The following is a 25,498-nucleotide window of genomic DNA, read 5'->3' on the forward strand; positions in this document are numbered from 1 at the left end:
TCTAGCACGTGAACAGACCTTCATCCCAACAAGGCTGTGTCGATCATCATGCCCCAAGTAAATTTAAAAAAAAGGCACGCTACCCTTATTCAGTCTGTATCCCACTATTCTCTCCTTATTTATGTAACCATCCAGAAGCCACTCAAATATCGCTCACATGCATGCTTCCACTAATCATAGAGTCATGGAGATGCACAGAGCAGAAACAAACCCTTCAGTCCAACTCGTCCCGATATCCGAAAGTAATATATTCTCATTTAGCAGCACTTAGCTCATAGCCTTCGAAACCCTTCCTATTTTTGCAGCATCCAGATGCCTTTTAAATGTTATAATTGTCTTCACCACTTCCTCTGGCAGTTCATTTTAGATACGCACTGCCCTGTGCATGAAAATGCTACACCTTAATCGCCTTTTTAGTCTTTCCACTTTTACCCTTAACCTATGCTCTCTAGTTATGGACTCCCCAACCCAGAGAAAATACATTGCCTATTTATACTTTCCATGCCCCTCTTGATTTTAGAAATCTCAGCATCCGACGCTCCAGGGAAAACAGCCGCAGCCTATTCAGCCTCTCTCAATAGCTCAAATATTCCAACAATGGCAATATTCTTGCAAATCTTTTCTGAACACCTTGAATTTTCGCAACATCCTTTCTGGAGGAGTGAGACCAGAAACGTGCACAATTATCCGAAAATGTCCCCAACAGCCACCACATGACAGTAAAACCTGATACTCCATGCTCTGACCAATAATGGAAAGCATACAAAACGCATACTCACTATTCTATCTACCTGAGACTCCACTTCCAAGAACTTTGAACCAGTGCTCTAAGGTGTCTTTGTTCAGCAGCACTCCCCAGGGTATTACCATTAATTGTATAGGTTCTGCCTTGATTTACTCCCAAAGTGCAGCACCTCACATCTAGCTAAGTTAAACTCTATCCACTGCTACGTTTCCCGTTGGCCCATCTGATCAAGATTCAATTATGGCAGTGTGCGTGATGCTCCTAAAATTCTCTGCGTGAAATAATTTCCTCACACATCTCCCTTCAATCTTCCCTGTCTCATATTGAACCTGTGTCCGCTTGTAATTGAAACGTCAACCCTGGCAAAAAAGCCTCTGACTATCCACCCTATCCATGTCTCCCATAAATGTGTTGACCTCTATGAGGTCTCCTCTCAGCTTCCGTCTTTCCAGTGAAAATGATCTTAGTATTTTTAACATCTCTTTGTAGCCAATATCCTCGAGAAATGGCAACACCCTGGTGAATCTTCTCTGCACACTTGTCAAAGCTTCACCCACCTTACTGGTAGCGTGACAAAACAGCTCACAAAACTTCAAATATGGCCTAACATGGGTTTTATATAACTGGAACATGGTTGCCAACTCTTATGCTGCATACCCAGGCCAATGAAGGCAAGCATGAAATATGCCTTCTTAATCACCTTGGCCACTTGTGTTGACGCTTTTAAGGAAATGTAGACCTTCACACACAGTTATGTCTGTACGTTAATATTCTGAAGTGTTCTGCCAATTACAGTACTAGTCACAATAAAATTTGATCGTACAAAATGTATCACTTCGCATTTGTCTGGATTAAATTCCATCTGCCATTTTTGTTCCCAAGTTGCCAATCTAACTATATCCTGTTGTATCCTTTCACAATTATCAGCACTATCAGAAACTCCCCCAATCCTTGTGACATCTACAAACCGACTAATTAGATCACTCACATTTTCCTTCAGATCATTTGCACATACTACAAACAAGAGAGGATCTAAGGCTGATCCCTGTGGATTGACAATAGTTGCTGGTCTCCTTTCTGAAAAGTAAAATCCTTCCACCGCTACCCTTTGTCTTCTACGACCAAGCCAGTAATCATCCAACTAGTCAGCACAGCTGAATCACATGTGATTATGATTTTCGTTCCATCTGCAACGTTGGACTTTTTCCAATGTTTTACTAAAGTCCATATAAAATATAGCTATGGCTATTCCTTCATCATTACTGTTGCAACATCTGAAAAGCTTTTTTTTTTCAATTTGATGAGACATGACATGCTCCATACAAAATCATGCTGCCTGTCATTACCTCGTTAATTTTCTTCCAAATGTGCATATATCTTCTCACACAATATCTTGTTCAAGAGCTCCTCTACCACAGACATCAGATTTACTGGCCTATAATTTTCTGGATTATCCCTGTTTCGTTTCTTAAACAAGGGAGCGACATTGACTAATCTCAAGTCCTCTGGAACCTCGCCTGTAGTCAAAGAAGGCGTGAAGATATCTACTAATGCACCAACTGTTTTTCTCTTACCTTGCACGGCAGCCTGGGATATATCCTACCTGGTCCTGGGTACATCTCTTCCTCAATGCAATTTAAGACACCCAAGACTTCCTCCTTCGACATAATTACATTCTCAATCTATTCACATAGTCATCCCTGACCTCAGCCTCAGTCATGCCCATCTCCTTGCTGAATACTGCTATAAAGTCCTAATTAGAGATCTCTCACCTTCCTGTGGCTCCGTGTGTAATATCCCTCCTTTGTCCTTGAGTGAGAGCGTTATCTTTTCATTGCTACCCTCGAATTTCTAAATTATGATTGAAAGGCCTTGTCATTCTTTTTAATCCCGTTTACTAAAAACAAGTCATGGCCCCTTTAAGCCTTCCTAATTCTGCATTCAAGTTCCTTCCGAATTTCTTTGTATTCCTCAAGGGCTTCCTCAGTTTGCAGCTGCCTAAACCTATCGTTGGTTTTCTTCTTCCTTTTGACTAAGCTTACAATTTCCCTTGTCATCCAAGGTTCCTGAATCATGCGATTCCTTTCCTTCCGTTATTTTTAGGGATATACATTGCCTGCACTTTAATCAAATGGTCTTTAAAAACCTTGCACACCTCAGACGGAGATTTGTCATCAAACCACTGCTCACAATCCACATTTCCCAGTTCTTGTCTAATTTGGCTTTCATTTGTCCTTGCCCAATTAAGCAGTGTCATCTGTGAGTTAGTCATGTCCTTGCCCATGACTACTCAAACTGATGGAGTTTTGGTCACTAAGCCCAAAATATTATCCTACCAAAACCGCAATCTCCTGTCCTGGCTCATTCCCTAGTACTAAGTCAAGCATGGCCTCCTTTCTAGTTGGATTGTCAACATATTCTCTCATAAAACCCTCCTGCACACATCTAACGAATTGGTCTTCAACTGAGCTCCTAGCTCGAAGGGAGTCCCAATCTGTAAGAGGAATGTTGAAGTCACCCACCCCAATTACCCTGCTTTTTTCACACCTTTCCAGTTTTTGACGACACATCTGCCCTCTGTCTCCCGTGGGTTGTTGGGAGATCCTCACAAGGCTCCCAACATTATGGTTTCACCCTTCCTATTCCTAAACTCCACCCATAATGCCTCACTGAAAGATCCCTCCAATTTGTCTCCCTAATCACAGTTGTGATGTGATTCCAAATCATTCATGCATGTTCTGAGAGGCTATTCACCGCAACAGTATCTATTTCAGGATAAATGGTTCACGGGAGAACACGTTGGTTTATTGAAAAGGCAAGCAATTGGATGTTCGCGATCATTCCAATGGACAAGGTGATGATGCTTGACAAAGCAGTCACCAGTCTGCATTGAGTCACACCAATGTAAAAGGTACGAAGTTGAAAGCAGCGAATGCAATAGCTTATTTGAAACAATTGCTCACTAAATGTTGCTTTGCTTCGAAAATACTTTGGTGACTTTACAAGTGAGATGGGAGGGGAGGCAGAGGTAAACATTCGCATTTTGCTATTGAAGGGAAGGCCCATGGGCAGTGAGGAACTGTTTGGATTGATGGATTCGTGACCAGGGATCTGGTTTGCATGGTTGTTATTGAAATGCATTTCATTTCATATACGAAAGCAAGCCACACTTTTCGCACAGTTCACTTTGATATGTTATCCTGCTTACCTATTTCTCGAAGAGACTCCCTTAGTTTATAGAGTTCTGCAATATCGAACAAAGCTCATTACGGTAAAACACAATGAACAACAACTCCTTGTCTTTAGTATGTCATTTAATTTCAGGTTTCTTCGAGCACGTCAAGAGAATTGAAAGTAAAATAGAAAAGATGAAATGTTGGACGGAAACTAAAATAAAACTCGTCACCTATAAGCAGGCCTGTCGATATTCTTGCTAGTCTTTAAAATACTAGTCATATCAATGCATGAACAAGTAAGGAAATGTACTTTAGCACTTTCAGAGAGAGGATTTGAGGAACAACTCAAGCACATTTTTTTTTCACAATATTATGTCCATATGGATGGAAATGAAGAACGATTGAAATTAATCAATGAACTTCAAAACACGAAATGCTATGAGTTAAGCATTACTGGAAAATCACTTGAAAGAAAGGTTCCGTATTACCGCTATTTAGTTCTGCAAAGAAATGCTCTTGCTTTTCAGAAATACACAGGATTAGAGGAAGATCTATTGATGGTATTTGGAGTATGAAGATCGTTTTAGGAAGGCTACCACACATACTTAATATGTGCTATTAACTTTATCTAACTATGGGCAACTACAATGCGCTATTGCTGTTAAATTTACCTGAACATTACTTGCAGAAATCCTTTCCAAATTGATACACTTATCACAGTAGAAATAAACAGCTAATTTGCCCCATAATACTATTGATAATGATATTACAGCTGTGTTTGATATTTGATATTTTTGATATCTTTGCCAGTCATCCTCACAATAATGACGTTATCCCAGCTTTCTTCACAAACCTTCTTATTGGATATATGTCTATTAGATTTTCCTGTACCTTAAGTTCTTGCAGAGCATTCACCCTAGCTTGTTGGCTCTGTCCTCTGCTCTTTCAAAACCAGATTTTATCTGTCCTGTTGCTCAACGAGATTTCCTTGCCAACAGACTTTCAATTCCCATATGCAGCATGCTTACGACGTTTTGGCAAAAGATGCCTGCAGAGGCCTGACATATTTATTTATTGATTGCAAATTAACAGTAATATTGTAACCAATGTAGTTTTGAAGAAGAAGATAGATTTAGTTCTCTGGCTTCAAGGGATCAAGTTGCATGGGACGAAAATGGAAACAGGATATTAAGTAGGCAGTAATCATGATATATGTTGGTGTCGGATATAAATGCAGAATATCATGCTCCTCCTCTCTTTTCCTACGTTTATATAAGTTTTATGTATGACAGTTCAGTGCAAGTATACAGATGGCTAAAATATGTATTTGGAGATCCAGTCATTTTCCAGAGAGGGTAACTTTCAAATACGAGAAAAAAAAGTACATTATCATACACTTCAAAAGTTTCACAATTCCCCAGAAATGTTCACAGCGTAGGAACCGTTAATGACAATAAAATACAATCTGAGAATAATTTTCTTACAAAGATATTGTGATGATAAAATTACATCGGAAGACATTGTCCTGTGCATTTACTGCTGATGGATTGGTTAGATCATATTAACCAGTGATAAAGAAAACGCACATCTTGATTTTATGGCTTTGCAAAATTGGACATAGACCTTAGATATTGGGCAGAATGTTGGTCACATATTTCATCTGATAGACTGCGGTAATGCACTATGGATGGAAAAGTAGATTGAGAAGGAACTGTGTAAAGGTGATTCTGATTTAAATGAAGGCAGAAAAGTGAGAAGACAAAAGATACATCGTGCCAATACTATAGAGAACAAGTCACATTCGTTTTTCAAATTCCAATGTTTGGTTTACCTGAGCCCTTTGGAGGAAATTCCTCATCTATAAGCATTAAACATTTTCAATTGAGAAGAAAACTTTATATGTCAGAACCCTCATAAGGGTAATATATACACAAAATATCTTAGCGTGAAACTCAAAAGTTACATATAAATCACAAAAAGAACATATTCATTAATATAAACGAATAAAAAAAACTATAAACGACATAGTGTAGTCGAAACTTTTGAAATTGTATTACAGAACAGATTAGTTTTTGCCTTAACATCTCAACAAGATAAGAATTTCATTCGTGCAAATCACCTGGAAAACCATTGATAAATGTCACTCTGTATTCTCATTGATGGAGAAACAAATGGCTTGCTGCGATGCGTTGGTGCTAAAAGTGGATCAAAATGATTTATGGCTTCTGAAATAATTAATTTTTCTGCAGCACATGGCAAGGCATGAATTTTGTTTTGGTTTTCCAAACAGAATGCTCTTGACAGAACGCTATCGATTAATAACATTGATTACAATGGCCAGATCTCTATTCTAAAGCTAGTGGATCAACCTAAACTTCACGACTGTATTGTTATGGATACATGTAGAATGTGCAATTTCTGATCGTCGGTATTGTTTTCTATAATTAACACACATTGTGAAGACGAGTGTTATGGACCAGGTCAGATAACCTCAAAATATTTCAAAAAGGTAGACCAGACCTACGTTTTCCAGTTGTTTTAGGCATGTGTGGGGTGGATATTCCAGGAGTGATGCAGTTGATCAGACCATTCCGTTTTAAACAAAACAGAATTTATTTACAGACTACCAAATGAAATACATGTAAATGAGACATTAGAATAATAACTATTTGAAAACCCAACTGATACGATGCCTCCTGCAACTTAATGAAGAGTTGTTCTTATTTCCTGCAACATCCTGACGAGCACCTCCTGGGAAAAAAAAAGTTAAATTCGAACGCAGATTCTTAAAGGTGGTATATCAGAGAGACAGCCAGAAATCCTCCGCTGAATCAGGGGACCTTTCCTTGATCAGCAGCTTCAAAGATAATCAAACTAGAAACAAAAACCTGAGCTGGAAGAAATGGCCAAGCTCCTTTCATTGTCTATCTGTTTAAAAATAAAACCCTAAATGCCTCCTCTGATTGTTGACAAATGCAGTATCTGTTAACCATTCTTGAAGTAACCACTTCAGACTTGTCGGTACCTCTGGCTTCATGGTCCGTCTCAGAAAGAAAAAAACGGCAAAAAAACCTTGTTAAACCATCAGCATAATCACACACCTCCCCTTAAAATTATTAAACACGAATGTCCAAAGACGACTTTATTTTAAAACCCTTTAGGCTTACCCTGTTAGTACACTGAAGCACATATACCTTTTATTGACTATAGCAAAGCAGACATGCACGACTACATCGTATTTCACTCCATTTACTCCTGACAACAAATGCCTCAGTTTATCATCTAAGCCCTGACAATGCATCACAATCACATTTTCTCATCCTGCCACATGCAAAATTTTCATATTGAATGTGTGTAATAGCAATCACCACCAAACCAGTCTGGAATATTTTCCTTAAATTTATGCAGAAACTTCAATGGGTTATGAACAGTGTATATGATTGTCTCAAATACATAACTGGTAGGATAAATCTTTAAATGTGGTAACATCAATACTAAGCTGAAAGACTCCTTCTCAACTGCCGAATATTTCTGCTGATGAACGTGCAATTTCCTGGTGAAATACCCGACAGCTCTTTATATCTCTTCGCCCTCATCCTGTGTGAACAAAGCACCAGAATGCACATCATTCGCATTGATAGCCACCTTGAATGACTTTGCATAATTAGGTGCAGCTATTACTGGTGCAATGGTTAACACAACCTTCAGGCTGGCAAATACCTTCTAACAGTCCACCGTCCTCTGACACTCATTGCTTTTCTTTAGTAATTCCGTAAGTGGAGCAACAACACTGCTAAAAAATTGGGACGGACTTCTAATAAAACCCACGAATTCTCATGAATTCTAATATTTCTCTTTTTGTCGATGGCAAGGGAAATTTCCCAAATACCTTTGTTTTTGCATTCCGTGAGGCCATTTGTCCATGTCCTACAACATGGCCTAGGAAGTTAAATTTGGTATTGGAAAATTCACTCCAAACTAGGTTTATCACCAAGCCTGTCCCTGAAATTGATTGAACAATTCTGATAAATATCGCAAATGTTCCTTCCATCACCAGGTCACCAAAATAGTCTGCACAACTTAGTAATACGGAAATTATCTTATTGGTTACTCTTTGAAATGTGGCTGGCTCACTTTTCATACTAAACGGCATGATTTTAAACTGTCACAGTCCATTCAGCATTACAAAAGCCAAAGTTTTCTTCTCTATTTCAGACAAAGGTACTTCCCATGTAAAAACAAGGCCTGCAAATGCTGGAAACCAGATTCTAAATTAGAGTGGTGCTGGAAAAGCACAGAAGTTCAGGCAGCATCTGAGGAGCCGGAAAACCGACGTTTCGGGCAAAAGCCCTTTGTCAGGAATAGATGAAGGGCTTTTGCCCGAAACGTCAATTTTCCTGCTCTTCGGATGCTGCCTGAACTCTTGTGCATTTCCAGCACTACTCGAATTTTGAAAGGTACCTCCTGGTACCGTCTGAGTCAGACCAACATAGAAATATATATTACTTGTCCCACCTAGTCAATATAGTCTTCCAAACGTGGAATCGTATATGAATCAGACTTTGTAACTACATCGACTTTGCGATAGTCCTCACATTATAATTGGATAAAATCTGGTTTGGGCATCGTTATTATGGCTGAGCTCAAGTCACTGCAACTCACTTCAATTATGTTGTCTGGGAGCATGAGTTCAATCTCCTTTTTCAACCTGTGCCAACTTTAGCGGTTTACGCCTATAAGAATGTTGATTAGTCGAAACAGCAGCATTCTGATCTCTACATCGTGCAAACTTAGGTTAGTTCTTCCCAGCTTAGTTCCATGTATCCTCGCAAGGGACAGCAATAACTCGTTCACATCATTTCGATTTTTCTTAGAGAGGAAACTCAATAATTTATCCAATGTTTGTCAAATTGTCCAATTTAATTTGTGGAGTGTCGCATTCCGAATCTACTGAATTTGTTTCTACGCTCTGTGTTGTAACCAGTAATACAGTCTCGATTTGTTTACCTTCCCTATCAAAATGCATTTTGTGCACATTCACATATAGCACGTTGTGAGATTGCTTCCTGGCTGGAGTCCTTTTCAAATAATTCACCTTACTCAATCTACTTTCAGCTTCATAAGATCCATTAAAGGTTCAGCATTGCAAGCTTTTGATTTATTTTCTGCTTCCTGTTTTATTGTGCGCTGTGATACTGTCAAATGCTGTCAATTCAATTCCCCCACTCTACTTAATCGTTCCCTAAAATCTGACACATAATCAAAATTTGTGGTTTCCGAATTCTGAATCATTTTGTCATTAATTACATTTAATCGTTCTCTGATTTCATGCTCAAAAACCAATTCAAATTAATTGAATTTGGTCGATTCATTTGGTACATTTCTGAAAGGAAAAATTACAAATGGACTTCCTTTATCCCAAACATCTGAACAGTCTTGACTCAGCCCTCAAAGTGGTCTTTAATGTCTGCTGCCAACTTTCTATGGCTTCTTATGATTCTGGATGGTACGCAGTAGATATGAATTGTTTTATTCTCCAGCTGTTCATAAATTCCTTGCATAAGTTTGATGTAAAATTTGACCCTTGATCTGATTGTGTCCCTGTCTATCGTCCATGTCCGTGATATTGCATAACGGATTGGCCTCTGGAAATCTAGTCGAAACATGCATTATTTTTAACAAATACTATTTCCCACATTTTGCTTTAGGTAGAGGTCCGATGCAATGTAGGAAGGCTCTTGTAAAAAGTTTCAAAAATGCAGGAATAGGTATTAAAGGTGCGGGTTTTATTACTGCCTGTGGTTTTCCTATTACCTAACATGTGTTACTTGTCTAGCAAAATTCAATTACATTCATGAGCAGTCCAGGCCAATAAAAACTTTTATTTTGCATTTAACTTGATTTTTTCTCACCTCTGAATGACGTCCTCCTGGTAGTTTGTGCACCAGTCCGCAAAACCGCTTTTTTAAATGACCAACTAGCCAAATGACTTAATTAATGTCTGCATATTCCTTATCTGCCTGAATAAGTGAGGGTCTCCATTTCTTCATTAAGCCATCATTTTTAAGATAGTAGCATTCAGGGATACAAGCAGATTCCTTTCTCATTGTTATGAAGTTGCAAGTGTATTTTGCACCTTTGAGAGAGAATGAATGCTCTTTTTCACTGAGAGCTTACCTGGCATATGAGTAACTAGCAGTCCCAGAGTGTACTGGAAAGTTTAAAACGTGTAACGTTTGGCTATGACATAGATACCTGAGTTGATTGTTGTTTGACAACAATTCGAATTTAACCAAACAGTTTCAATCATGCCGCAGGATACTAAAATCCAATCGAGTTTAAACTTCTTGGTTTTACCATAATCGAACCAATGAGATGATCCGATGTTGTGGGTATAACAAATGTGGGAGGTTTGCAAGTCAGACAGGTAACTGCCATCAGGAGCCATGAAATTAGGAACACTTTCTATCAAATTGACTTTTTGGTATGATACAGATTCACTGCAAAAGAAAGAAGACAACCCAGGGAGATCTACAGATGAAAGAAGAAAGATACCAATGATAACAGCTCCTTATGTTTTTAAAATTAAATTGATGCAATTTCTGTAAGCGCTTTATTGGAACAGTATATTATTGCCGAGTTGGAAGCAGATAATAAGCAATTGAAATAAAGTGGGTTTAGAGTTTTTGCAAATTGTTGTTTAATATTCACTTTTAAAGCTAAATAACAAATTGATGTTATTTTCTTTAAGTAGTGGAATTAGGGAGTTCTCTATCACTCATATTTTAAAACATTGTGAGGCAAGGTGAACTTTTCTGAGTGTTTGATTTAATTAACAGAGACTTCACCGCCTTGTCATATCATTTTGGAGGCTTCGGTCAATGAATTGAACAGGTTTAGACAGATCCAATCTGAGATTTGAACAGGTTTGAATAGATTTGGGAAATGAAAGATTGTAACAGATTTAAACACTTGCCGATTAAGGTCCTCTACATTTAAATAAAATGTAGGTAATACAAATTGCAGTTACTTCTCGTTGGATAAACTAAACGTGAGAGAAATGGCTCTTAACATTGCTCCGGTGAATCTCGGATTTGAAGTTCATTCTTAACTTTTCAAAGAACGTTTCGAAAACAGTGAAAGCCCATACTTTTATAAGTAGCATATAGATTAGAATTGGGTTTAAACAGGGAATATGTGAAAGCTAAAATTGTAATGGAGTTAGTCAAGCACTTAGGTGTGTCAGGGAAACAGAAAAGTGCAGTCGAGATAGAAAAACATGAAATTACAGTTGAGCAAAATGGAGTTAGAAGCATAAAAAAGAGAAAGAAGTGCCATGAGAAAAGAGAGAGAGAAAGAGAGGAACTGGAAAAAGAAAGAGAGAGAAGCTTCTCAACTGAGAAAAGAGAGAGAGAAGAAAGAGAAAGGGAAAGGGAGAGATAACTTGATATTCATATGTTGCATATTAGTCATGAAAATCATGTTCACAGGATCGAGGTGAAGAGAAAATGTCGTGATGTATACAAATATGTTAAAGCATTGCCACATTTCTTTGAGAAATATGTCGAAGTTTTTAAAATTCAATTTTACAAGTTGACTAGGCAGATGGCGTGGATAGAGAACATGTGGATAATGCTAGTTCAGACGAAGCTGGTAGGTAGAGCTGGCGAGGGATGTGCAGCGCTGTCAGATGAGTGTGTCAAGAGATTATGCAGATGTCAAACCGGCTGTTCTGAGTGCTTATAAATTGGTACCAAAAATGTTTCGACAGTGGTTCAAAAATATAACGAAGGAATAGGGTCGGACTTAGGTTGAGTGTGAAAGAATTAAACATAGTCATTTTGATAGATGTGTCTGATAGATAGCTGGCCTTAAAAATAGATAAGACAGATGAGGCTCAAAGAGGCATTAGCGAACAGAAGGATCAAAATATAATAATTGCAGCAGAGATGGCAGGTGAGGCAACACGGCATATCAGTGGTTAGCACTTTCGCATATTTTCTATGTGTTTGCGTGGGTTTCATCCGGTATGCTCCCACACTCCAAAAACGTGCAGATTCGGTTAATTGGCCATGCAAAATTTCTCATTGTGTTCAGGGATGTGTATCTTAGTTTCATTAGTTAGGAGTAAATATAGGGGAATAGGTTTTCGATGGGATGCTCTTTGGAGGGTCAGTGTGGACTTATTGGGCCAAAGGGCGTGTTTTCACACAGTAAGGATGAAATAATCAATTACAAAATGTGAATATGGCAAAATTTAGCTTCCAGCAAGAATCTCATCCTGTGAAGAAGGGGAGATTATGGACTACCGAACAAAGACTCGAGCACACTGGTAATTGTTTACCAGAGGTTAAGAAAGAAGCCCATGAGGATGAAACAAAGGTGAAAGGCCTCAGCTGTTTCCACTGTGGTAATGTGGTAAAGGTAAAGTGACAGTGCTGGTCGTTAAAGAAAGGCACTTTGGGAAAAGATGTGTTAAAAGAGGCTAAGCCAGCAGCTTCAGTCAAAACAGTTACGGATACCCCAAGCAAAGTCGAGGACCTGCAAAAAAGTCCACAACATGGGCAATAGCTTGGCACTGAGTTATTGCCTGATCTGTATAAAGAGTTCACCTCCGTGGATAAACTTTAGTCAGAAAGAACAGGATGAGAAGGGAAAGCAGTTATAATTTTGAGGTAAATGGGATTTCATCAGTATCTAACAGTGAGAGATTACCGTATTTGCACTCTTTCTGCCCTGTTAACCGTGACAGTGGTAATTTATCTGATAGGTGGACAGAAATATCGCGTTTCCCGATGTAAGATCAGGTTGGAGTGCCAACCCAAGACTGGGGAAGTAACAGTGGGAGTGATTGACAGAGTTTCAGTTTCAGGAATACAGTTTTTATCTTGGGAACTGAGTATTTTAAAGAAAAATATCTTGGAATTTTTCCAGATCGTGTAATAACAAGGTCCCACTACCATAAGTCATAGCACGAAGTAAAAGCTAAAGAGAAAAACCAAGGAATTAAGGTTCAGTGAACAGACACCCTCTTTGATGGATTGGTGCAGGAAATAAACAGAATAGGCAAAGGAACAGGCAGAAATATTTAGTCCTGAAAGGCTAATGAACTTACAACAGAAAGACGAGGCAATATAAAGATATGTATCTACATATGTGTGTGTGTTTGTGTGTGTGTATGTATGTGTGCGTGTTTGTGTATGTGTGTGTGCGCAAAGGCTCTGCGTTTACTGCTAAGCTGTTCAAGGAAGCCGTGGATAGCTTAGGGATACAGCACTTTAAACTAAATGCATATTACCCCGGATCCAAGAGGGCTTTGGAAAGGTAGCATCAGACTTGGAAGACTAATTTAAGACTGTTCTGTTAGGACGACCCACATGATGAGGATAAATGCGTCCCATTCGTATTGTTTAACATTCGAGGTGCCCCAAAGAAATCTACTGAGTTTACTCCCTATGAGTGAATAGTTGGATATGAAGTGAGAGGGCCTTTGAATTTAATTAAATAGAAATTGACAGGACCAAAGTTGGAGATCTCAATCTTGGATTAAGAGGGAGAGATTAAATCGAGTAGGTTAGTTAGCTTAACAGCAGCTGAAGCGGGCAGAACATAATATGAAACAGCTGGCAGTTAAAAAAACTCTGAAATTTGGACATTCTCCCTTGGGAAGACGTTTTAGGTTTGTTAATAGTTGTAGTAGATCCCTTCAAAGCGAAGTTTAGTCGTTGAAGTCAAATTGAGAAAAAAACACCCGGTAAATTATCTAGTTAAAATACCATGCCAAAAAATAAATTACCGGGTATGTCAGGTGATTATGTTGAAACCTTAATATAATAGAGACAGGGAACTGGACAAACCAATGTTTGTAGTTGCCTGCAGAGTGGGAAGTCAAATCTAGATGTCATGATGTTTGGTATACCTCAAAATACACTAAACAGCGAGGTAATCCTTGAGGAGTGGAATGGATTAGTGACTACCTTTCGCAGGAGAAAATAACTCAGTTAGAAGGTTTGTTGCAGGAGTATGAGAACATGTGAAGGAATAAGATGGGGAGTGCTATACGATTGTCATGAGTTGGAAGTAGGGAATGCTGTTTCGATATTCCTACAGACCTAATCCTTTCAAAGCCACACAGGGCCAGAAGGAAGTGGATGTGATGTCCAACGAAAATATACCGAACTGAGTCAGAGTGAGTGGATTTTGCTGGTTGTGTTAGTTCACAAACCTGATGGGACTCATTGATTTTGTGTGGACGACCGTAACAAAATCGAACTCATACCCAATGCCAAGATTGAAGGACTGTGTAGACAAACGTGCAAAAGCCAGTTACATCACAAGTTTGAACTGACTGCGTGGTTATTGGGGCGTACTTTTATCAGTGAAAGCATAACAAGTTTCTGCATTTATCACCCCGAATGGGCTGCATCAATTCAAAGTGAAGTCGTCTGGAATGAAGACTTCAGCAGGCACATCCCAAAGACTCATTAGCAGAGTTGTAGATTTATTAACAAACTTTTCACTATATCTTGATGATGTAGTGATGTTTAGCGACCACGTGTTACAGTTGACAGAGCTCTTTGAACAATTACGAGAATCAAAACCGGCAATAAACTTAAAGAAAATGGAATACGCAAAGGCAGAGGTGATGTTATCAGGACATAACATCGGTCATGGAAGGTTGATCCCAAAGGAATACTAAGACAAAGGCCATTGAAGAATTTCCACGGCCATCCTAAAAAAATGTTGTACTTCGAATGTTGTGAATAAGCAGATTCTGTTGGAAGTTTGTTCCAAACTTCAGCAGCGTTGTGGCACTGCTAGCACATTTATTGAAGAATAATACAATATTTTCTTGGACAAAAGAGTTCCAGGAGATAGTTGAGAATTAAAAGCTGTATTAAAGACTTCACCATTTTAATTACACCAAATTTTTTGAAACACTTTAAAGTTGCAATCGATGCTACCGATATAGGAGTACTGTTAGAGAATGATGATGATGGAGTTGAGTGGCCAACTGACTACTTTTCAACGAAATGCAATACCCACTGCTGTAAATCCTCTACCAATAGAAACGAATGATTGATTTTTGCACTGGCCTTACGACACTTCAATGTTTATGTGTCAAACAATGCGTCGGAGATAATTGCATACTCGGGTCACAATCCTCTAATATTCTTAGAACTACTTAAACACAATAACATGAGACTGTTTCATAGGAGTCTTATGTTACAGACTTTTAAATTACAAGTTGCACATGTTGCGGGATGCAAAAATGTGATAGCAGATGCGTTATCGTGGTTTTAAAGGGTAATGTATGAACAAACTCCATTTTTATATATACTGTGTGTGCAGATGCTAATATGAGCGACGATTAATATCCTAATTACTTCATTATAATGGGATTAAGAAATAGCAAAATAAATGTAACTAACTTTTCATTATGATGATATTTTTTAACGGGGAGTGTTATGAAGTTGAAGTCATGTAATTTATCTTTAAGAGAGAGTGAATGCTATTTTGTAGTGACAGACTACAAGCACCTATCAGATGACTAACAGGCTAAGAGTATACTGGAAAATTGAAAATATGTAACAGTTGGCTTTGAAATTGATACCAAAGTTATTTGCTGTTTTGACAACAATTCGAATTTAACCAGTCTGTTTAAATTATGCCCCAGGAAACTAAATCCAATGGACTTTGAATTTTTTCGCTTTTCCCAAAATGGAACCAATGAGGATCCGTTGTTGAGGGTATAGAAAATGCAGACAGTTTGAAAGTTAGGCAGAGTAACTACTATTGACAGAGTAACTGCTATTGAGACAGTAATCGAGATCCAAGAAATTAGGAACAGTTTCTATCAAAAGTACCTTTTCATGTGATGACTATTCACAGTAAAAGAAACAAGACGAACTCGGGAGATCTTCAGATGAAAGAAGAATGACACCGATGATGACAGCCACCATATAGTGTTGAAATTAAGTTGATGTAATTTTAGAATGTTCTGTTGGAACAGTATATTATTATAGGGTTGAAAATAGATGATAAGCCGTTGGGGTGTGTGTGTGTGGGTGGGTGGGGGGGGGGGGTGAGTGGTGGGGGGTTGGGGGGAGGCGTTAAGATGTGAAAAGTTGTTTAATGTTCATTTTTGTTATTATTTTCTTTAAATGGTGGAACCTTGGAGTTCTCTTTCACTCATATTTTAAAGATGATGAAGCAATGTGAACTTTTCTGGGTGTTTGGTCTAATTAACAGAGGTGTTTACTGCTGTCTTCTCCGCTCTTCACTGGACACTCTAACCTCACTTTACAAAACTGAGCACTTCATGTCTCATCGTGAAATCTACTTCCCAGCACTGTTATTCCAGCAATAGTCCTTTGAAGGTATGTAGCTCTGTATTTTTTTTTCAAAATCAACGATGGAGGCAATCCTGCATCTCTTAATATTGTAACCGCTTAACCTGTTTCTCTTGGCCTTTGCGAAGTAAACTTTACATTTGCAAGTGCATAATTTAATGAGATCTGGCACTTCATCCTTAACTAACTCTGGTCAGGTTGTACATTCTGGTGCAGCTTTTTAGCCTACACTATGCTTTCCATTATCACTCCAGGCAGCTGATCAAACCACTCAGTTTTAACTAAAACAGAATTTATTCACAGACTACTGAATGAAACACAAACAATAGAAAAGAGATATTACAATAACAACGACTTGAAAGCCTGACTGATATGATTATTCCACACAGTTTAACAAAGGTTTGTTATGATTTCTTGCAACATCACATAAACGTACCCTTTCACAAAATGTTAAAATTCAGAGGTTCTAACAAGAGAAGCATTAGAGAGCGCGAGTCAACCAGAGAACCACTGTTTTATCAAGGAATCTTTTCTCTCAGCAGCTTTCTTTGACGAATAGCTTTAAACTAACCCAAACTATTAAAAAAAATCTGAGCTGGGAGAACTGTCGAATTACTTTCCATTTTTAAAACCGAAAGGCCCACTCTGAAGTTGACTTAGGTAGTATCTGTTAGCTATTACTTAACTAGTTAGTTCAGGCATATGGGTACCTCTCCATTTATTTACTCTCTCTCGAAAAAGGGCAACATAATCTTTTAAAAGGGGCAGCAACATCACATGAGCAATTTTGGTGAATGGTTCAGCGTTCTTGTGAAGCTTTGTAAAGCTGTTTGCCATATGTAAATGATCAATTATAGTAAATAGAATTGACGTTTAGAAGCTGCTTTTCTGGCAGAAATATCTGTATTCATGACAAAGAATCTCAGCATCAGCTTTGTGAATCACCCAGTGGATGAGGGCATCATTGATTGGGCGATACTTCTTGACCAACCCAAGTTGCCATAGGGAATGGCTTCGAGCTGCAATCTTGAATTGTTACAGGAGTTTGCACATTCTCCCCATGTCTGCGTGGGTTTCCTCCAGGTGCTCCGGTTTCCTCCCACAGTTCAAAGATGTGCAAGTCAGGTGAATTGGACATGCTAAAATGCCCATAGTGTTAGGTGCATTAGTCAGAGGGGAAATGGGTCTGGGTGGATTACTCTTCGGAGGGTCGGTGTGAACTGGTTAGGCCGAAGGGCCTGCTTCTACACCGTAGGGAATCGAATCTAATCACTCCAGATGAATTTGTAAATGGCAGGAATAGGCAACAGTTGGGCTCCTATACCCGCACTTGACCTGATTGTCTGCTTTTTCTTTATCTTTTAGCTTCCTTTCTCCCCCTTCTTCCTTTCCCTTTGTTTAACTTTTCACTCAAATTATCCAGGAATATAAGGAATACATTTAAAAATCTATCCATCACCAACGATGATGTAAATACAATTCTAAGTTTTGGAATAATTCACCTTCAATTTTCTTTATTGGTTTTTCCCCTGTGAACAAAACATCATCATTATAGGAAATACATGTGAAGTTAAACTTCAGAACCGAACATGTATCCCATATTTTAGCGCCAAACTGTCCGAATGTACCATGCTCTTTTAGAATGTCAATTACTCAAGCAGGTATATAGCGTCTAAGATGCCGACGTGGTCAACATTAAGCAATTTTGCCTTTAAATTTCGTCGTTTTCTCACCTTCAATCAACGTCGCGCTGACTGTTCTGTTCCCTTTCTTGAATTCTCTCTTTCAACTTAAGGGGGTAGGCTGCCCACCAATATCCATTACAGACTCACAGACTCCGAGAGTATACTGTGCTACATTATATAATTTCAGGACTTAAATGCATTCTTAAATGCAACAAGTATCTTCGCCCCTCCTCCATTGCCATAATTCTGCAGGGACCATTTGCTCTGTGACACCCTTATCAAATTCGTCATCACTCCTAACATTTCTGCAGTCTCCATTGCCTCTTTGCATGAAATTGCAGAATATGTAACAGTTGCCAATGCATCTCTTCCCGCCTCATCGTCCAACCAACAAGCATAGTCTTTTACTTTAATTACTTCATTCTAATTTACTGTAGATTGCATGAAACATACGCGCTGACATTACATATCACACTGCCCTTTCAGTTTCTTTCAATAAAGTAGGTCACCTTGCTCTCATGCAAACCGTTTTGGCAGAGGTAAGCTATACTGCAGCATAACACATGTAAGAAGAGCAATACCTCATGTTCCTCTTAAGCAGTATTTCACTTCCAAGACTCAACATTGGCAATTTTATAGGGGGACCTGCATATCATTACTTTTTTCTTAAATTACTCAATCCTCCCCTCTCTTAACAACACTGCCAGTGTCTCACAACTCAACCTCCACACGCACTCTTGCTTGCACCTTGGTCACTTTATTCTCAAAGAGATATTCAATCTTCTTACTTTCACAGCTTCATTAACCACATTTTCTTTCACTGTGAGAACCGTTAAGAATGTTCCACTTGCTCTTCTCTACTCATCTAAAATTTGAAAGAAAAAGACAATTCCTGAAAGTACTTTTTTGACAAAGAGTGACAGAAACATGCAACCATAAATTTCTCCTTCTCGCCCAGGCACTCTCAGACCAACTGAGCATGTCTAGAATTTTCTGTTTTTTTATGTACAAAGGAAGGAGATAAATCAAAAGCTCTGCAGGCAACCAAATTTAGTGTCTTGTCGGCTGGAGCAGTTCACATGTTTTGAATGCGGCTGTGAATTTCTGACTTTCCTACTTTTTCAGAACCTCTCTTCCAACACCACACATTTCCAAAACTATGGGGACACTCTACATTTGTCTGACTAGACGCAGCTCTACAATACACTAGAAGCTGCACCTTGAATTTGCATTGTTTGATAATAAGCATCCTTCCTCATGGACAGATTTAGGACTCCAAATGGAGAAAAAAAGTGTTGTGCAATCTTCATTGACATCAAATGACGTTGAAGCAAGTTGAACAAGACATAATGTGGACACACTACAAACAAATTCAACGAGATGGCTTTACTAAATTGATATGCTGTCATGCACTGTATTTTATAATTGCCATTATACCTTAAGGGGAATACATAAATTGTTATGATTCCTGCGTTATCATAATGCGATCACCACTGTTAAAACACTAAAGAGCGCTTTGCATACATGGGTACACTTCTGTCCGGGAAATGGTTGTTTGTAGTCCGGTCTTTCAACGAATATTGCTTATCCTATTGCACAATTAATTTGTAGCATATTGAGATCGGTCACTATTGAAAATAAAATAAAAATCTCCGGCTGGATCCGAAATTTAGGATATACAATAAAGACGAAATGAAATCAAACATGATATGAGTGGGAGAAATGAACGTTGATCATCCTCAGAAATATTTCCTGATTGATGACCAGAATGATATGTTTTACTAAATTTATTTTTTCTTGCTGTAGATGCAGGATATATAGCTTTCTTTCATTCAATATTTTACCTTTTTTACGCAATTCATTCTCTGTAGAAAGAATTAATTGAACAATAAATGGTGAAAGCCTTATTTTTACTTACTAATGAAGGATGATTATTATAAAGTGAGTTGCTTAAAAAAGCAGAACTCCGCATTTAAAAAAAACCAGAAAAACATTTGGATACTGCTGCAAGTGGAATGATACTGTGCATGTCTTTTTATGTCAGAACTGATACAATGATAAAACTTTCAGTGGAAGCAACCATTTATATCTCATGAAATACATGGGCCAGTCAATGGCCAGTTTTCATTAACCAGTCAGATTTGATTGGTTTACGCGTTTCCACAGTGTATACATCTAGATACAGTTACCATATACTATTGAATTCTTGTTGATGCAATGTGTGCTACGATTTTTTTCTGTTTATGTTGGAAAACGCTCAACGTTTGAAGATGCACAATCACTATCAGATATAAATATGCTACATATGCTAATTCTAAACTGGTAATTAGACCGAGGAGCAGCTTTCTGTGCAATAAACCTTCCAGTGTTGGTAAATAAAAATGCGATGTTATAACATGGACAACAATGTTGTAAATCCACACTGCATATGACATTGGCAGACAAAGAGGGGGAAAGATTACTAGTCAGTCACGGAAATAGAAACATACCCATTTGGAGAAGTATAACATCTGGCACTATTCATCACCAAACATGTATAACACTGGTGGCAGAGAATGGTTGAATCATCGTTATGACTTGAGCTCCAGTGGCCCAAGGCGGGTCGAGGCCATTCTGGGAGCCTTGGTTGTCCTTGTGGATAGGTTGACGATCCCAGTAAAGATGTTTCGTCATTTGCTAAATGATACGAAAAGCTAGACTCTGGAAGAAATCAACCTCTTCTACCTTTCACCGTGGAATCTGAAATGATTGATTTCTTCCTGCATTCAACCCAGACGAGAAAGAAAACATGTTGACCAACTCACAGAGTTTAAAGCTTTCTTTGCAATCAGTGACTAAAGCAGATATGTTAACTAGAGTGTTATGTGCTCCAAGGAATTACACAGTGCAATTTGTGGAGCTACCATTGTGTTAAAACTGCCAATTTGTCCTGTGAGGAAGGGTTACTCGGGTAACAACTTTGGAAGAAGCCACACTGTACCATGCAAGGTAACTCAGTGTTGTTGTTCAATCTTTCTGCATCCGATCCCTATTCTTAGTGGTACTCGCTTTGTCTCAGCTCCAGTCCCAAGAAATATTTGAGATGTCTGATAATCATGATTGCAACAAGCACATTTGACAACTTTGCTAAGTTGTATTTTACAACATCTCAAAGACATGCAGCTATTTGAACCTAAATCTCTGGAAGAAAAATGTGTTTACGAAACTCTATGTTAGAACTTCCCAATCATCTGACCAAGACACACACCGATATGTCCAGAGGTCGCAGTCAGCTGCTGCAGCAACAGAAAACTCTAATGCAAACAATTAAAGTTTTTTTTCCATAAAACATCCGTTTATGTTTTATCACCACGTTTCCTTTTGACTGATAATCTTTGAAATCCTTCCCTTCCATAAACCTATCTACGTCTGCCTGAAACACCTTTTATGACTCCATCCCCATCGCTTTTTGCATCACAGCATTTTAAAGTCCTGTGAGTAAAAGGAAAGCACTTCCTAATTCCTTCCCTTGAAAGGGTGATACAAGAATTTACTATTTGGTTTTAGATTTGAAACTGAGCTATATAGTTATCAGTCTGTATTTTAAGGCCAATCTTTCCAGGACCATGACTTTAAGCAAATGCATGCCACTAAGTAGGTGACAACAAAGCTACCTAGAGTGTTAATTGAAGTGTATGTATGCCGTCATGCTTTATGACAGCAGAGAGAAAAAGAAAAAAAAAACATATCATTAAATCTAAGAATAATAAGTTTACAAAAAATATTTTAGATCAGTTAAATGGAGACCTCATTGAATCGTGGTGCAATATGATCTCTCCTCGAGCAGGATATTATTCAGAAGCGATCAATAGCAGAATTTACCACCGTTTCAGATGGTAGCAAGGATAACTTCGCTGCTATCAGTCTTTGCTTCACAGAGAAATTTTCTGGTAATTAAGAAGCTGAGCCAGTGTTAGAATTCAGTATGTGAATAGCAGCGAACAAATGGTTTCAAAGCTCAGAAAACAAAAACTGTGAAGAAGCAGGTTAGTGAAAATAACAAATTGTAGAAGGAAGGAAATCATATCTGGATTTTCTTTCACTGCTTCATGATATATGTTTGGGGAGAAGTTCGCATTTCTTTTGCTGCGCAATGGGAAACATCTCAGTCTGTATGGCATTCACCTGTAAACTAATTTTATTTGTTTTCTTAGCAAGATAGCATTGTTTTAAATTTCGTTTACAATAAGAAAAATTATAATATTCTCAACTGAATGTTAATTTTAAAAAGAACGGCGTCCAGCCTGGAACGATTAGAGTTATGAAAAACTTTGCAGCCAGATGTGTCCTCAAATATGCAAAAACAAGAATGGAGTATTTGCAGAGCTGGTTGTATACTGTGTTGGAAATTCAACAAATCATGGACAATATTACAACCTATTAACACGGTATTGAAAAAGAAATACATGACTCGAATATTTTTAAAAAGTTCAGCGGCAATATACGTGGAATTGTTGTTCAGTTTGCAAGAAATGAATCAACATAAATGTCTGTTGCCTTCGAATAGTGGCCTGATAGTATCAGAGAGAAAAGTCGACTTCAGGAAACCGTAGAGTTTCTTATGACGACTGATATTAAATGTCGTGGCTGCTTTACTGAGACCAGTTGAGAATGAAAAAAAAAACCTGTTTGGATCATTTTATACAAATTATCCCACCTGTGTTGTGAGAATGTTAGGGATTGTTGATTAGCTGGCCATAACTTTGTAATGATGCTAAATAAACTCTAGCCAATTTTGCGGATGCCCAAAAGATAGCTGGAAAGGTCTGTGATGAAGCTGACACAAGAGTCTGGAAAGGTTTAAAGACAGATTAAGAAAGTGGGTAAAAATTTGTCAGATTGATTGCTAGGTGTAAAATATGAGTTTTTACATCATAGCAAGACGAACACCTGAGTTCAACAAGATTTTAGTGGAGCAAGATGACTGAAATATGCAGAAAACAGGGATTTTCGAGTTCTTGTATGAAGATCACAAAAATGGTACGTCGATTCTGCGGGTGACAGAAAAGGAAAACAAAATATTGGCCCTTTACAACAAAGACAATGGAGTATATAGATGAAGAGTTTTGATAAAACTATAAAAGGCAACAATCAAGCAGTCCAGAGACGTTTCACTAGGCTAACAACCGCTGACACAAACGGAGTCGAGTTGTTTGCAACTCTATTCATTGGCATTCAGAAGAATGGGAACAACCTTATTGGAACATGAAAGATTTTGAGGGGAATTTATAGGATAGATGAGTGAATGTCTGGTACTTCAGCATGGTGCAGCATTCCTAATATCATGTCAGAACAAGGGAAGGCACATTTATGACAAAGAAGAAACTTCTTCATTCAGAAAGGCAAATAATCTCTGGAATTCTTTCTAGCAGATGGAGTTTGAGGCTAATTCGTTTTATACATTACATGTTTAATCAGGAAAGGATTCAGGGTCAGGGGAAATCAAGGGAAAGTCAAAGTTTAGCTGGAAAAATAAACCAAGATCTCGTTGATTAGTGGAACATGATGTAAGCGGGCCTACCTTGGTGCCAACCTCTAAACGTTTTGTAGATATATCATTGTTTTCAATTAAACAATGCAACATATCACAATAATCGTGTTGGCCTCGTTTTCAGAAACATTATTTGCATTCGGTCATCAGATTGCATCTGTTTAGGCTTTTAGCATTAGGGATGGACACGAATGGATTGTTGTGTCATGTCATATCTCGTGGTGTTGGGAAAGTGTTGCCTACAGTGTTTTTTTTTCCCCCATTCTTGGTTCCTACTGGATATACTCGAGGAGAGAAGCATATTGAGCAGACACTGCAAATGGGCGTCATTTGGAGATTACTGCACTTTAAGATATTACAATAAAATCGAAGGCATTGCAGTGAGAATCTCTATCTCAGTCGAACATATAACTGGCTTACCGTTACAACATTTAGAAGTTCCCATAAAATTAGTTAAGTGATTCAGCGCACATTTCAATATGTGACTCTAGGGACTTTTTTAAAACTATGGTTACGGAAGCTAGTTGGGTCAGACTTGTGGAATCAGTTACCAGGCCATTCTGAAATTCAGAACGACAAAAAGCACGGTGATATCCATGCACATTTGGACGAGTAACTAACCTAAAATTTATTAGTCAATGGACAAATTCGTTCAAATAACTTAATTGAGTGCTAGTGAACAAGCAAGCAAGATTAATAAACGTTATATTTCGGGTTGAAGTAAGTGAACATCACAACAAGATCTGTTTAAAACAATAGAAATGGGTCTTTTCAAAAAATGCCAGAATGCAAAAAAAGTTGTAAAAATAGCAGTATGACTTGGAATGAGTGATTTGCTTCGGTATGAATGTTTTGCCTGAATATATAACTATTACTAATATTTGGAGATGCTAGCAATATTCATAGGACTGCTAATGAAGAAGCGGCCAGATGTATGAAGGTGGACAAATCTCCCGATTCGAACTAAATATATCCAAGAACACTGAAAAAGGCTAAACAAGAAATTATGTTGGCCCTGGCTGAATTTTCGCATTACCATTAGCCGCAGGTGAGGTGCCAGAAGGCTAGAATGTTGTGAATATTGTGCCATTTTTCAAGAAAGGCAAATGAAAACCTGGGAAGTATAGTCCAGTAAACCTGATATGTGTGGTACTTACGTGAGTTGAGAAGATTCTGAGAGCTAAGGTATATATGCTTTTGAAAAGAGAGGGTTCGGTTAGGAATAGTCAGCATGGCTTTATGGGTGGGAAATCATGCCTCACAAATCTGTTCGGGTTCTTTGAGGAAGTGACCAGAAAGGTTGACGAGGGCAGGGCAGTAGACACAGTGTATATGGATTTCAGTAGCGCCTTTGGTTCTATATCTTAGGCTGCTCTGGAAGATTAGTTCACATGGAATTCATAGGGATATGACAAATTGTTACCAGGGCACAAGTGCCTGAGCTATGGGGAGAGGTTGGACAAGCTGCGTTTTTTTTTTCTGAAGAGTGTAGGAGACTAAGCAGGATCTTATAGAGGTATATAAAGTCATGAGAGCCATTGGTAGCGTGAATAGACTCAGTCTTTCTTCTAGGATTGGGGAAATCAAGGACTAGAGGGCATCACTTTACAGTTAGAGTAGAAAGCATAAAAGGGAACCTGACGTCAATATTTTTCTCTGAAGGGTGGTACACATGCAGAATGAACTGCCAGAGGATACAGTTACACTAAAAACATCTAATAAAACACATTTGGGCAAAATATGGATGTTTAGAAGGACATGAGCTAAGTGCAGGGAAATGTGGTGAGCGTTTATGGAAATTTTGGTCTTCATGGACCAGTTTGGGCTAAAAGGTTTATTCCTGTATTTTAGGACGCTAGGAATCTATGGATTCTTGCGTGACAAATAATATTGAAACGGATAAGTGTGACTGTTGCCAGTAAAGTATTGACTGAAGCAAATGACAATGCTAGGGTTGCAAAAAGGACGGTTGAGGATTCGACTACTGAGGTATTATAGGCTGAGGTTAG

General features: G+C 38.3%; 1 pseudogene; it reads left to right on the plus strand.

Moving 5' to 3' along the window:
• Positions 1-4,301: 4,301 nt before the first annotated feature.
• LOC140458713 (small ribosomal subunit protein uS5 pseudogene) lies at positions 4,302-21,269 on the plus strand (annotated as a pseudogene).
• The last annotated feature ends 4,229 nt before the right edge of the window (positions 21,270-25,498 follow it).

The sequence above is a fragment of the Chiloscyllium punctatum genome, chromosome 34, assembly GCF_047496795.1.
Source record: "Chiloscyllium punctatum isolate Juve2018m chromosome 34, sChiPun1.3, whole genome shotgun sequence".
NCBI lineage: Eukaryota > Metazoa > Chordata > Chondrichthyes > Orectolobiformes > Hemiscylliidae > Chiloscyllium > Chiloscyllium punctatum.